Here is a 15690-nt window from a genome sequence, read left to right as displayed (position 1 = left end):
TTGCATTGCTGATTAAGGGTAATGTCACAGCTGTACTAAAAGGGAACATCTTGGGTACATCCAGTGAGGCCTATGGATAGAATTCAGGAATAAGAAAGGTACAATCACTGTGATGGGGTCATACTATCAGCGTCTCAACCGCCAGCGGGAGGTATGAAAGCAGATCAGAGAAAGAGGTAAAAACAAGAGAGTTGTTGTATTGGGTGATTTTAAGTTTGCTAGTATTTCTGCGACTCCCTTAATGCCAAGAGTTTAGATGGTGCAGAATTTGTTAAGTATATGTAGGAGGGTTTCTTGAAATAATATGTAGATAGTTCAATGAGTGAAGGGGCCCTAGCCAACCTTATGTGGAATGATTCTGGCCAGGTGATCAAAGTTTCAGTGGGGGGGCATTTTCAGAAGAGTGACCATAATTCCATAAGTTTTAAGATAAGGATAAGACTGGTCCTCAGGCGTAAGTGCTAAAGTGGGGGAAGACTTATTACATCAGTTTTAGGCTGCAGAAATGAGATTGGGAGAAGCTGTTTGAGGGTAAATACAACATATGAGAATCTTTTAAAGGCCGGTTGATCATATTTTAGGATCAGTCTATGCCTGTGAGGATGAAAGATAAGGATGGCAAGATTCGAGAACCTTGGATGCCAAGAAGTATTGAAATAAAAGAAAGAACTACAGATGCTGTAAATCTGAAACAAAAACAGAAAATTGCTGGAGAATCTCAGCATGTCTGGAAGCATCTGTGAGATGAAGGCAGAGCCAACATTTCAAGTCTGGTGAATCTTCAGAGATATTGAAAGTTTTATCAAAAAGGAAAAAGAAGCACACATAAGATTTAGGAAACAGAAATCAAACAAGAACCTCGACGAATTAAAAGGAAACAGGAACAAACTTAAGCCAGGAATTTGGAGGGCTAGAACAGGACATGAGATGTCAGTAAGGATCTTAGCAATGAACAAATTTTGAAATGTCACTACTAACTTCTGAGCCCCAATCACTTTTTGTAAATTTGAATGTCCTTGGAAAGTGGGATTGATGAGAATCCCAAGATATTTTATACATATATTAGGACCAAGTGGGTATCTAAAGAAAGAGTAGGTCCATTTTAGGATAAAAGGGGAATTTATACATCGAGCCAGAGGAAGTGGGTGACCCCTTAATGAGTGCTTCACATTGGTATTCACGAAGGAAAAGGACATAGATGATGGCAAGGTTAGGATGGGATATACTGATAATCTGGGGCAAGTCAATATTAAAAAAGGAGGAGCTGTTGGGTATCTTGAAAATAATTAAAGTTGATAAGTCCCCATGGTCTAATGGAATCTATTCCAGGATACTGAAGGAGGCTAGGAGGAGATTGCTAGGGCCTGTCAGAGATCTTTGTATCTTCTGTAGCCATAGGCGAGGTCTCAGAAGACTAGAAAATAGCCAATGTTGTTCCTTTATTTAAGAAGGATGAAATGGATAATTCAGGAAATTATCGGCTGGTGAGCCTTGCATGAGTGTAAGGGAATTTATTGGAGAAGACTCTCAGAGACAGGGTTTACTTGGATTTGGAAAAGAATAGAATTATTAGTAATAGTCAGTATGGCTTTATGCGAGGGAGGTTTTATCTCACAAACCTGAGGGAATTTTTTGAGGCAGCAAAGCAGATGATTGATGTGGGTAATGGACGTTGTCTACACAGACTTTATTAAAGCAGTTGACGAGGTCCCCGTGGTAGGTAAATTGGATACAAATTTGAGTTGGTCATAGAAGACAGAGGATAGTTGTGGAGGGGTAGTTTTCTGACTGGAGGTCTGTGACCAGTAGTACTCTGCAAGGATCGGTGCTCGTACCTCTTCGTTTGTAAGATACATAAGTGATTTGGGTGAAAATGTAGGTGGTCTGATTAGCAGTTTGCAGATGACACAAAAATTGGTTGAGTTGTGGAAAGTGTGGAAGGTTGTCAAAGCATGCAACAAGATACAGATCGGTTGTAATGGTGGGCAGTGAAATTGTAGATGAAGTGTAATCCGGACAAATTAGGCCACTTTTGGAATACTGAGTGCAATTCTGGTTTCCCTGCTATAGGAAGGATGTTGTGAGGCTTGAAAGGATTCATATACGATTTACAAGGATATTGTCAAGATTGGAGAGTTTGAGCTATAGGGAGAGGCTGAACAGGCTGGGACTATTTTCAATGGAGTCTCAGAGACTGAGGGGTGACCTTATAGAAGTTTATAAAATCATGAGGGGCATGGATAGGGTAAATAGACAAGGAATTTTCCCTGGGGTTGGGGAGTCCAAAACTAAAGGGCATAGGTTTAAGGTGGGACGGCAAAGATTTAAAAGGGACCTAAGGCGTAGTTTTTCACACAGAGGGTTCTAGGTCTACAGAATGAGCTGCCAGAGGACATAGTAGAGGCTGGTACAATTACAACATTTAAAACAAATCTGGCTGGGTGTATGATTAGGAAGGGTTTAGAGCGATATGTGCCAAATGCTGGCAAACAGGACTCAAATTATTTCAGATATCTGATTGTCATGGATTAGCTGGACTGACAGGTCTGTTTCAATGTTGTATATCTCTATGACTCAATTATTCCAAGTGTGAGGTGATACATATTGGGACGTCAATTGCAAGAGGAAAGTATACAGTAAATGGCAAGACCCTTAGGAGTATTGATATACGGAGGGATATAGGCATGCATGTGCACATTTCCTTGAAAGTGGCAACACAGGTGAATAAGGTGGTAAAGAAGGCACACAACATGCTTGCCTTCATCAGTCGGGGCATTGAGTGTAAAGTTTTGCAAGTCATGTTGCAGCTATATAAAACTTTACTTAAGCCATATTTGGAGTATTAAGTGCAATTCTTGTTCCTACACTTCTGGAAGAATGTGGAGGCCTTGGAGAGTTTGCAAAAGAGGTTTACCATGATATTGCCTGGATTGGAGTGTATGAGCTACAAGGAGAGGTTGGACAAATTTGGATTCTTTTCATTAGAGTGTTGGAAAATGACAGGCAAAAGTATATAAAATTATAGGAGCTATGGATAGGGTGGATAGTTGGAAGCTTTTTTTGAGAGTGGAAATGTCAAATAGTGGGGTCACTGGTTTAAGGTGAGAGGGTAAAAGTCAAAGGGAGTTGTGTGAGGAAACCTTTTTACACAGAAGATAATAGGTGCCTGGAACGCACTGCCAGGGGAGGTGGTAGAAGCACATATGTTAGCAAAGTTTAAGAGGAATTTATGCAGACACATGAACAGGCAGGGAATAGAGGATATGGACCAGGTGCATGCAGATGTATTACTTTAGAATAGCATCACGGTCAGCACAGACATGTTGGGCCAAAGAGCTTGTTTCTGTGTTGTACTGTTCAATGTTAAGTGTCAGTAATTACGTTGTTGTGGGTGCGGAGTCACATGTAGACCAGACCAGATATGGGCTGCAGATTTTCCTCCCTAATAGACATAAGTTATGAACATGAGGTTTGTACAATTGTTATGTTTTGAGATTGCCTTTAATTTTGGGCAATATGGGGATCGTGACCTGCTCTGAAATCTTCCCAACAAAGTGCTCACATGTAGAGACAATGGTAGTAGCATATCTGTTTGCATGATTAAAGTACTAGTAAATAGTCTCTAAAATCCTTGGAAAGTGTTTAGATTGTCAGGTTGCTAGTAGTTATTTTTCAAACAGACCATTTAATTCCAAATAGAACAGAATTGGCGTAAGGAATAACTAAGCAAAATTTCAGCCTGGCTCAAAGCCCCATGTGATTTGTGTTACCATGGAGATGGGCTTTGAGAGGAGAAGAGTTTCTTAGATATTCCTGAAAAATCAGACAAAGGCAGACTGCAAAATCTGGGTGTGGTGATTGGAACCAGTGGAGCTTGTTGACTATGAGATCCTTGATTAGGGTTGTTAACCCGGGCCTATCAGGAAGCCCTGGCTGACCAATACAAACAGGGAATATAGAATCTCCTAAGTTCAGGGACTGACTCCGACCTGGCTGGCCACAGCAAGTGCACTGTGCTCAAGTAAATAAAGGTTGACTTGGTGACAGGATACCAGCCTCTGTGCAGTTATTTCTCTGGGGATAGAAAGCTAAATTCTCTATGCTTCACTGTACAGGATTATGGGTGGGAACTCTCTTTTTGATTGGAAAGTCCAAAATTTGTGAGGGTATGAAATGAGACTGAAAGATTTTCCTGGCTAGTACTCGACAAAGAGTCAGCAGGAAAAACCCTCACTATGAAAATCAGTTTGGAGTTCAAAGTTGCTGGATTGAGAACAGAAAAATATGGAAGTAAAACAGTAGATGCTGGGAGCAAATTACTGGAATGCTGGAATCTGTATCGAAAACAAAAAATACTAGAGTTCACAGTAGGTCAAGCAGCATCTGGGAGAGAGAGCAAGCTAATGTTTCGAGTCTGGATGCCTCCTTATCAGAAGAGTTGAGCTCTGATGAAGAGTCATCTAGACTCAGAATGTTAGCTTGCTTTCTCCATGGTTGCTGCCTGGCCTGCTGTGATTTCCAGCATTTTTTGTTTTCAATAGAAGCTGGGAATCACTTTCAACTGGGCCCAGAAAAATTGCATGACTACAGAGGGGACAGAGGAAAGTATCCCTGTGAAGTCGGTTTTCGGTTATACTAAAAGTAAAGGGGAAAGTTCTGTTCTGTATGTTAAAGGGTATTTTGCTAAATATAATATGACTTATTCAGGAGTGTTTTTCATCTGTTACAGTAAAAATCTTAAAACATGAAATCCCGTTATGTAATTTTTTAAACTATCAACTAGAAGTTCAATATTTTTTATTTAAGGTAATCTGTATCAGTGGGGTTCATAGCAATCTATAAATCTTGAAACAAAAACATAAATTGCTGGAAAAATGCAGCAGGTCTTCTTCAGAACTAGTTGTGAAGAAAGGCCACTGGACCTGAAATGTTAACTCTGTTTTCTCTCCACAGATGCTGCCAGATCTGCTGAATTTTTCCAGCAAGTTCTGGTTTTGTTTCTGATTTCCAACATCCACAGTTCTTTTGTCTGTTTTTACAAATTTTAATATCGTATTACCAACTCCTGAGCCTAAATCCTTTTTGTAAATTTGAATAACAATGATTTCACTACTAATCCTGTGAATTATCGTTTGTCAATCTAAGTTACTACCTTAATCTCATACTACTTGTTTTGTCTTTCGAAGCAAACTTTGAATATTTGTTTTAAAATAATTAAACATCTAAAATGCTGTAGAATGTTCCTTTTATTTGAAAAAAGGCCATGCTAAAATCAACAATTATGTGTATCAATTTATTATGAAAAGTAACATTCCAAAGATAGTACACATGTTGTTGGTGCTGTAACTATAATGCTATTTTACAGGGTTAATACAAAGAAAATTGTCTGGACTCTCCAGATATCAAGTAAAAGAAACAAGGCTAGTTTAAAAAAAAAGTCACCTTGAGAAAGATGTTCAAACTACGAAAGACATTGAAAGAGAAAATCCTTTGATTAAAATGACATATTTAATTTGTATAATGTATCTCCTTAATTTGCATGGTGATTACAATACATGAGAATTTAATCAGGTCACTCCTAAATACTGTAGAAATGTAGAATTAGAGATTCAGACTGTTTTATCTCAGAGACTGTTTCAGCCAATTTAAGTATGACATTTTACATTAATATTTTGACAGAAATTCGGTGCATTAACTTTTGCTTTCCATGTATCAATATTTATTTGTTGTTTGTGTCAGTTGTAAGAAAATTTGGATAGATACATGTTACTTACTCTCCATACAGATTGTTTCCTTCCAATATTTAAATAAAAATGTCCTGTTAAAATTAGCCATATTTTGATAACTTGAATTTCCCTCATCTTGAGACAATCACTTCATAATATTTCACAAATTCTTAACAGATATCTGACATTCCATGTGATTTACTTTACCGAGGTGTTACTTTATAGGGTTTAATGTTGAAATATGTTGACTAATTGAAACATTACTTAATGTTGTCTTGCAGTCCGTAACAAATTGGTATTCAGTTAAATTTTGGTAAAAATACTGAGTGAAATAAAAGTTAGTGAAAATGCTCATCTTTAAATTTACTTTGTTCTTTAAACATTTGTCTTTTGTGCCTTGTGTGCACAAGCCCAGCACCATTTCCAATGTGAAAGTCAGAGTAGGTACCTAGTGTCTCCAGCTTGCGACTTGCTCCTGTGGGGTTTCCAACTTGGATCTCAGTCTCTGGGCACCATTCCTGGGCATGCGTTATAAGCAGGAACCTCATCACAGAGGCCAGACAGATGCAGGTTGAGACCTAATTAGTGTTTCATAAAGGCTTAAAACAATGCCTTTGCCTTTGCACTCAATCCCTTAATTAATTAAGAAAAAAATGAAATTTGTTTCTTCAACAGCCTTCTCAACTTGTCTTGCTACTTTCAAAAATTTCTATACAAGCACCCCCAAGCCTCTCCGTTCCTGTATTCCCTCTAAAATGTACCATTAGCACTGGGTCAAAATCCTGGAATTCCCTCCTCGATGGTATTGTGGCCAACCCACAACAGGTGGACTGCAATGGTTCAAGAAGGCAGCTCATCATCACCTTCTCAAGGGCAACTATGAACGGGCAATAAATACTGGCCAGCCAGCGATGCCCACATCCCACAAATTAATACATTAAAAAATTATGATCATATTATCTCTCCTTGTCCTTTCTTCCAAATTATATCACTTTACATTATTAAATTATACCTGCCTCATGTCTGCCTATTTCACCAGCCTGTAAATATTTGCCTCATTTCTTCGATACAGTAAATTTTTAAATGAAGTCTTTTGTACACAATCCAGGCTATTATAGAAAAGAACAGTGGCTCTAATTCTGAACTTTGGGAAATATTGCTGTTTACCTCTCACCAGTCTGAAAAATAACTATTCACCATGACTGTCAGCTTTCCAGCTTTCCCTCCCTTAGCCAGTTTCATCCAATGTGCTTCAATTTTTCTAACAAGTTTATTTTGTGGTACTTTGTCAGATGCCTTTTGAATATCGTTATACAAAAGATCAAACGCATTTCCATCATCAAACATCTCCATTACTTCATCAAAGAACTCAACCAAATTAAGAAAACATGATTTGTCTTTAAAAAAATGCATGCTGACTTTCATCTATTAGCCCACATTTTTCCAAATGCCAATTAGTTTTGACCTGTTTTATAGTTTGTTAAAGCTGCCCACCACTGACAAGAGGCTAGGATGTAGTTGCCAAGTTTATTACTCAATAATTTTGGCTTACTAGCAAAGCGGTTTCCATCTATACCTGACAACCTCATTTATTACTTTATCTATCCAACTATTCTAATTAGCTTTATTAAGAAAAAATTGATGACAGATGTGTCAATTTATTTCCATATCTTTTGTCACAAATTTCAGTGCCATATGTGGACTGAAAATAGGTCTTTACTGAAAAGTTTAAATTATGGACTGAATTCTCCCCTTCCTGATGTGAAACAGGCAATGATGAATGTTTATATTGAATTAAATTTTTTTGATTTTCCCCTTGTGACTTAAATAGTGGCTTTAAAATCTTGCTATTGAGTGGAGACTACCTCATTTCCATGCAATTGCTTCTCATTACTAGGCCAACTCACCTTATTTATATAACACTTTCAATTCTTCTCTCTATCCTTAAGAAACTAGATGGTGGAAATTCCCTTCATTAATGTCAGAGCAGTTACATGATGGCTGCAGCTCGCTGAATACTTTCTCAGCAATGCCTGTGCATACTCCGTGGCCACCATCCTTCTTAATGATTTTCTGAAGAAGGGTCTAGGCCTGAAACGTCAGCTTTCCTGCTCCTCTGATGCTGCTTGGCCTGCTGTGTTCATCCAGCTGTACACCTTGTTATCTCAGTATCACCAATTTATCACGTTTGCTCTCAGATCATCTCTTGCACCAGTTCAGCTCTTTACCACTTAACTTTGAAGCTCAGGAACACCAATGATTTGCTTGCTTCTGTCAGGACACATTGAGTGCAGGGAAACACAGGCATTTTGTGCATTTCCACAGGATGCACATTATGGCCCTTACTTTCTTAGTGCTCACTCACTTTGTGCTGACTTCAAGGCAGTCAGTCTCTGTGGCTTGCTTTGCTTGTTAGTGTAGAGGAAGAAGGAGGGAACTTGTCATAGTGGAGAGAATTGAATAGTGCAGTGATTGGAACAAGAAGACTGAAAGGTCATTGGCGCCACAGGGACCAGCATTACTCAGGCTTAACCAGCATTTATTATCCTTTCCGAGTTGTCCTTTGAGAAGTTGGTCATGAGCTGCATTCTGTTTGGTGTAGGTATCCTCACAATGTTGCTATGGGGATAGTTCCAGGATTTTGATCCATTGAGAGTGAAGGAACAGCAATATGTTACCAAGTCAGGATGGTGTGTGTGGCTTGGAGAGGAAATTGTAGCTAGTAGCTTGCTAAAACATTTCAGAGGGCAGATAAGAGTCAGCCACATGGCTTTTGGTTTGGAGTCAAAAGTAGGTTAGGCCAGATGAGGATAGCAGATTTCCCTCCCTAAAGGACTTTCATGAACCAGATAGGTGTTTTTTCACAAAAATCTACAATGGCTTGTGTATCATTCAACGTTTAATTCCAGATTTTTGTTTTGAATTCAAGTTCCACTATCTGCCCTGGTGAGAAGTTCTTCCTGCCCTGCTGTGTTTTCCATTTAACTTGGGAGAAAGCGCTGACCTGGGCTAGTATATGTCTAGGTTGGTTGAGTCTGGTAAAGCTGCCTCTTCTGGTTGTCTAAAGAAAGAAGGACTGCTCTTTTCTCCACCATCCTGTTTAAGAGTATCTCCAGGTCCCTGCCTGCAAAGCAAGGGCTAACTTGCTTTTTAGGTCCATTTCCTCATGGATAATTATGGGCACCTTCGAGTTAGGGGCTGTTCTTGGCTTGCAGCATCTGAAATGCTGGTAGCATGAATGCCAGAAGTACCCAGCAGTGGTAAGAACTTCCAATTATCCTGCCACGCGATTCCATGAGAAGTGCACCAAAGTCGGCCGGTACATCCACAACGCGATGAATACTAGAGAATCCATGAGAGGTGCCGGTTTGAGCCGTGACAGACGAAATATCGTGAATCTCATTCAAGAAAGTACTTCAACTGAAAATGGTATAATCCAGTCCAAGACTTTAAGGAACATTTAACACTCCTTCAGATCTTGTCCAGTTTGGCAAAAACACTAAATGCTTTGCCAATGTTCATTGATTGCTTGACAACAACTTGCATTGATTCTGCATTTTTAAAGAGCAAAACTTTTAAAGTGATTCAGTGTCACTAGTTTTAACAGGAGGGTAGACAGTCGGACAATTGCAGTGACTAAAGCCAAGGACTGAAGGATTAGGTGGCTGAAGGTAAAACTCACAATGGTCTAGATAGAGGGAAGTTTGAGGCAGAAGAGACCTGATCACAAAAATGAAGAGAGTCAGGTAGAGACTTTTAGAATGGAGGAAGTCACAGAGCAAGGTATGGGCAAGATCAGAAAGAGATTTAAGTTGAAAAATATTAAATTAACCATATGGGGCCAGTGAGAACAAAAGTGATGAAATCAATTAGATGAGAATCAAAGGGTTTTATAACTCATGGAGTTGTAAGTGTCATGTGATGAAGAGAAAAATATACCCCATTGTCTAACTTTGTAGATAATGTCTAATATACCACATTTCTCCCTCTAGTCTTGTCAGTGGCAATATATCATCACGAAAGTCTTCAAAAGATGCTTTTATAGTCTTGTTTTCTTCTCAGAAAATTCACTTGTTGCGAGCATATTTCAGGAATTTGGGATAGATGTCAGTGAGTCCCAAATAATTTTCAGTGCAAAACTTAACAAACAGAAAATTCTGAGTCTGCTGATCACAGTGTACGTTCCACTCTAAATTCAAAGAAATTGACCCTGAGTATTTCAGATGTTTGCTGCCTTCTCCCCTTGAGATCATTCTTCTCCTACCCAGAAATATGTATATTATTAGGCTTGGGCTGACAAGTGTCAAATAACATTCGCGTTTCACAAATGCTAGGCAATGACCAGCTCTAATAAGAGACGATTAAACCACTGTCCCTCGAAATTCAATGGTGTTACCATCACTGAATCCCTCACTGGCAACATTCCAGTGGTTACCATTGACCAGGAAATCGAATGGACTCACCGCATAAACACAGTGGCTACAAGAGCAAGTCAGAGGCTAGGAATACTGCCGCAAGTAACTCACCCATAACTCTCCAAAACATGTCCACCATCTACAGGGCACAAGTCAAGAGTGTGATGGAATACTCTGGATGAGTGCAGCTCCAACAACACTCAAGAAGTTTGACACCATCCAGGACAATGCATCTCGCTTGATTGGCACCACATCTACAAGCATTCACTCTCTCCACTGCTAATACTGAATGGCAGCAGTTTGTACTATCTACAAGATGCCCTTCAGATATTCACCAAATATTCTTAGACAGCACCTTCCAAACCCACAACCACTTCCATTCAGAAGGTCAAGGGCAGCAGATTCATGGCAACACCATCACCTGCACGTCCCCCTCCAACACACACACTATCCTGTCTTGGAAATATATTGCCATTTCTTCACTGTCCCTGGATCAAAATCTTGGAATTGTCTCTCCAAGGGCCTTGTGGATCAAACTACAGCGCGTGGATTGCAGCGATTCAAGAAGGCAGCTCACCACCACATTCTCAAGAGAACCTAGGGACAGCCAATAAATGCTGGCTGGACATCAATGACCATTTCCCACGAGTGAAGTAAAAAAAAAATTAATCTATTGCTAGAATTAAGGTTCTCAGGACTGATTCCTTCTGGACTCAACTGATGTATTATTAATCATAATCCAAAGTTTCACTTCATTGTAGAATTCTAGATGTTTCGATGTTTCTGAGGAAGCACATAATATCAATACAAAAGGTGTCAGCAAAATATCATCAAAAGGGTGTGGCTTTGTTAAAGAAATTAATATCAAAACTGTCACTTTATTCATTCATGGCCTCCTTCTTAAATATCACGCAGCACAAGTATTTGCACATTGTGTGACCTCTGATTCTGAACATGAACCATTCTTCCTACATTAATTGGCAACAACTTTACTAAACAAGTTCTGCCACATGACTAATTAATTCTCTTTAACATTGTTCATGAAGGATCAGAAGATACAGATTGCAATTTATTTGTACTTCACGTCCTCCTGGAGCTGTTGAAGGTGCTGATGTCAACTGCAAATTGTCCCAACTGATGGTATCAAACTCTTAGTCACATGAATTTTTGTTGGATAATCTCAGAAATTTAAATTATTCTTTCATTAAGGACCATTTTAAAAGGATAAGATAATGAGCTTATTTAAATTTATGAATATATTTGTATTCATGAATTGAAAATTTGAAAATTAAATATTAAAGTTATCAAATGAAAAATTAATTGGATTTTGTAAACTAGTTATTAATTATTGGAGATGATTATATCAATAAATACATTTAATAATCATTCTCCATTGTGAGTGGAGTCAATATATATTCATGAATGCATATTTTAAACATTATGGTCCAATGGATATAACAGATATTCAAGTGAAATGAAAATCCATAGGAAAACAACTTGGGGTGAGGCCACCTGGGATCAAGTGAAGGAATAGAGAGATAGCTTTGGATGTCACAGAAAACAGATGTGGGGTTAGGGTTGGAAGGAATGGGACTCTATTGTGAAGCCTTCATATTAATATTTTTTGTGGATTCGTTTATCTAGTGTTGTATCTCACAAATTGATCAAGTTGCTGTTGAGAAGCTTTTGAGGGCATATGTCTCAATATTTGCTGAATTTGCATCAGTATCTGTCGCAACAGTATCAAAAGTGCAATCTGATGGGACAAATGGAATCGATAAAATTATATCTTGGAGAGAGACCAAATGGTAGCTTTTATGTTAATATTCGTTGTGGAGAACTTAAATAGATTAAAGGAAAAATTCTAGAAGCTGATATCAGAGTTTCAAAACATGATGTAAAAAGGATTAAATTAATTAGCTAAACGGGAAAAACTGAAGATAAATTAAAAGAAAACAAAAATGTTTAATGTATATTCAAAATTTACTATTATCCAGGAAATGGTTTGGTTCTGTGCATGAATTATAACGGTTCCATAAGTAACGATGTTTGTCTGTAGTTCCTGTTAGTGGTGAGAATACAACTGCTATGTGCCTGGAGTTTCATTACAGCTCATTGTTCATTTACTCATGAAAAACCATATTGAGGTGCTGTCTTGAAATGTTCACATTATTGTGCCTTCCAAAATAGAAGTTGTTGCTATCTAGGGGTAAATATGTCTGAAAAATGGTATAAAACCTATGAACTAATTTAATTATATTGACTCAAGATCATCTCAAATCTAATAGTGCCCTCTCTTGACCTCCACCACCAAGATTGGCACAGTCCAAGGAAAACTCACATTTACATAGCTTAAGCAGACTTTTCCTCCTGTGAAGTGCATTTGACCTCTTAAGGCACTGTTGACTATATATATGTAAAGGAAAGAGAGGACATGACAAAAATAACTGCATTCTGGACATGACCTTTGGAACATTTATAGCCTCTGACATGAGGTATGGTCTATTTCTGAAGAAGGGTCCCGACCCGAAACATCAACTTTCCTACTCCTCTGATGCTGCCTGTCCTGCTGTGTTCCTTCAGCTCCACACTGTGTTATCTCTGGTCTATCAAAATATTGTTTGTAGATGAATAGAGTACCAAAGGTGAAAACATAAAAACATGAACATGAGCCACTTGGTCCTTTGAACCTGCTCTGCCATTTAAAAAGATCATGGCTGATATGGTTGTGACCTCAGCTTCATTTTCCTATCTTCTCTCTATAATCCATGACTCTCTTGTAGATCAAAATCCTGTCTAACTCAGTTTTGAATATATTCTCTGCAGTGGAGTATTCTAAAGACCGTTGGAGGAACAAAATCTTTCTCACATCTGTCTTAACTGGGAAATTCTTTGAAATTGTGCAGTTTAAGGTTGTTTTTTTAAGGGGTATAAATGCCATCTCAAAATAGCACGTGATACCCAATCCTAGGGTTACTGTCCATATATTCTCAGCATTCCAATTTTCACTGGCTTGAGCTTGAGGGGCAGGGAGTGAGCCTGCACGTTGTATTTATGACCTGGCTGGCTCCTAATTCATTGGTATTTTTTCAGTATTTAGGATACTTTGGAAGATTACAATCAATGCATCTATTATGTCTACAGCCACTTTTTTTAATATCCTAGGATGCAGGCCATTAGGTCAATTGGACTTGTTAGTATTTAGTCCAATTAGTAGTGATTGGAATTGTTTTAACTTTCTCCCTCCGTGTTGTTCTCCTATTATTGGGATGTTTGTGGACTTTGCTATTCTGAACGCAAATACAATATTTTTGCACTAAATCTTCACCATTTCCTTGTTTTCAATTATTAGTTTCTCAGTTTCATTCTCTAATGGTTTACATTAGCTATTTTGTTCCTTTTTAGATGCTTGTAGATGCTCTTACTGACACGTTATTTTTTGTTTTCCTCTTATATTCAAATTTCTGCCCCTTTGTTTTTTTTTAAAGCCACCCTTTCATGTTTCCAAACTTTTTCCAGGCTTCTGGCCCACCAATAATCTTCACAGCATTGTATACATTTTCTTTAAAGTTAGTACTATCCTTAAATTCCTGAGTTAGCTATAGATAGATTATCCTTCTTATAGAATTTTTCTTATTCAGCTGAATATATCTTCATTGAGACTAATGGAATATTGTGTTAAATGTTTTCTATTGCTTGTTTAGCCTCTGACTTTTAAAAATATTTTCCCAATCTATATTAGAAACTCCCTTGTTCATAGCTTTTTAAATGATCTTTATTTAAATTTCATACATCAGTTTTGAACCAAAATTCTTAACCTCAAACTAAATGCAAAATTGTCTCATATTATGATCATTTCTCCCTAGAGGATACTTCACAAAGAGATCATTAATCAATCTGTCTCATTACACATTGTCAGCTCCAAAATAAGTTATTACCTGGTTGGCTCCATGATTTATAGTTCTAAGAAACTGACCCAATACACTTTATGATCTCTTCCACAAGGCTACCTTTGCCAATTGATTTGTTTAATCTTTATGAAGATTTAAAGACACCCACAATTATTGCAATACCAATATTACAGACCTATTTAATATAATTTTCCTTTCTTCAATTATCTTGGAACAGTTAGTTCCCAAACTTGGGCACCCTGCAATAAAACTTTGTCAAAGCTATCACAATATTTTTATTTGTGCAATCAATTCTTCCATCTTGTTATGTAGCTTGTCCATTCGGATGGCTTTTTACAATTTTTCTTATTATGACCCAATTTACTGGAGTTCTTTTATGTTCATACACTCTTCCCTTTCCCATCACACTTTACTCATATCATTACCTTGCAATATTTCCTTAACCATTCCCAATAGCTATCTAAATTTTCCCTCAGATAGGCCTACCATTTGATTATAAGCTCTCTCTACATCCCTAGTTATTTAATTCACCATGTCACTAGTTCACTTGAAGACCGTCCCAATGGTACTGTATCATCCCTCTCCGACTTTGCTTCCAGTGCACTATAAAGTGAAAATCACTTCTCCCACGTCGATCTTTAAGCCATCATTCAAATGTATCATATTATGCCAATTTGATCCAGTTTGAGGATCAGGCATTTTATCCCTCAACAAGGAACAAATCTGACATACTTGACCTAAGAAGTGAGACTGCCTCCAGGAATAGAGACTCTTGCTAGCTTTCTCTCTCCCTGATGTATCACAGACTCTGATGCTTGGATTCCAACTTATCTACCCTGAGCTGGAGTTCCTCACAAAGCAGACACTGCAGATGTGGTTAGTGTGGATCATACTGGTGTCCACTAGATGCCACATGCTATGTACACAATGTGTTACCAGCTTTACTATCTTTATTGTATTTTCCTTAAAGAGTTAATGCTTTATTGTTTGAAATATCATTCAATGCTGATTTGTAGTTATATTAAGTGGTTTAACGAAGCAAACAATATATTTAACGCAATTCTGATATCTCCACAGTTGGGGTTTAAACAACTGCTGCAATTTAAAGAAAGAAAACCATAAATCTTGCCAATCACCCACCTACTTACTTAGTTAATGCCTCTAGACCTTAGCTCTCAGCTATCGTCTCTTACAATATTGTTAGGGCAGCTACATGAGATACACAGGAGGAGGCAGAACCCATTATAATATTTGAAAGAGAAGTGAATGTCGATTTGAAAAAGCACTACAAAGTTATAAGAAGAGGGCATCAGCTAAAATGGTACCGTGCAATCTGGTACCATTGTAAAAACAAACCTACTTTGGTGCTCCAAAAGTCTGTGACTCTAAAATTTTCTCCCAGAGCAAAGTCTACTGTAAAATATTTCTCTGTACAGCCATAAACTGTATAACACCACAGCCTGGAATCTTCTCACAGTGGTTTCAGATCCGCAGGGGTAGCTTTGACAGAATTATGCTGCAAATCTCATTTGACTGTGTAAATGACTTACAGCAGACATATGGCACGGAGCAGGGGTAATTCTGAGCAAGTTCTGTACCAATAAGATTCCAAATCCGAGCCTGAGCTTCATGCTAGTA

The sequence above is a fragment of the Rhincodon typus genome, chromosome 5, assembly GCF_021869965.1.
Source record: "Rhincodon typus isolate 14 chromosome 5, sRhiTyp1.1, whole genome shotgun sequence".
In the NCBI taxonomy this organism is placed as follows: Eukaryota; Metazoa; Chordata; class Chondrichthyes; order Orectolobiformes; family Rhincodontidae; genus Rhincodon; species Rhincodon typus.
The sequence above is the reverse complement of the archived record's forward strand: the minus strand, read 5'-3'. Positions refer to the sequence as shown.